This window comes from Myotis davidii, unplaced genomic scaffold (assembly GCF_000327345.1).
Source record: "Myotis davidii unplaced genomic scaffold, ASM32734v1 scaffold666, whole genome shotgun sequence".
NCBI classification, from domain to species: Eukaryota; Metazoa; Chordata; class Mammalia; order Chiroptera; family Vespertilionidae; genus Myotis; species Myotis davidii.
In genome coordinates, this window is record NW_006296629.1 from 190,787 (window position 1) to 191,291 (window position 505).

Genomic DNA, 505 nt, shown 5'->3' on the forward strand with positions numbered 1-505 from the left:
ATGCTACCTACATGCAGGGATCCTCCATGCAATTATCAGAATTACCAGGACAGTGAGAGTAGTGGGTAAAAAATGAAGACTGGAAAAGTGATCATGAAGGCCAGGCCCAATAGTGCCAACATACTTCAGACCACAGTTCTCACCTTACTACCTGTGGAAACCCTCTGAGCACTGACCACATTACCCCAGCTCCCCTGTGCAGGAAGACGTGATGGAGGGTGCTGACAACCAGAATTCAGGAGAACAAGGTAGGCCAATGGACAGAATATGTATCGGGGTTATAGGTCATGATTCCTCAGGGACAATCCTCAGCAAAGACAGCACAGAGGACAGCAATAAAGAGGAGAAGGAAAACCAAGGAGATGAGGCCCAAGGTCCGCATCCACCTCAATATCAGTACCACCGCAACTCTAATTACTTCTACAGATGCCCAGAAAAACCTAAATCACAACATGGCAAAGAGACCAAAGCAGCTGATTCACCAGCTAAGAATTTGTTTGTCTGA

General features: G+C 46.7%; 1 pseudogene; it reads left to right on the plus strand.

The window, feature by feature from the left end:
- Positions 1 to 505, plus strand: LOC102764005 (annotated as a pseudogene).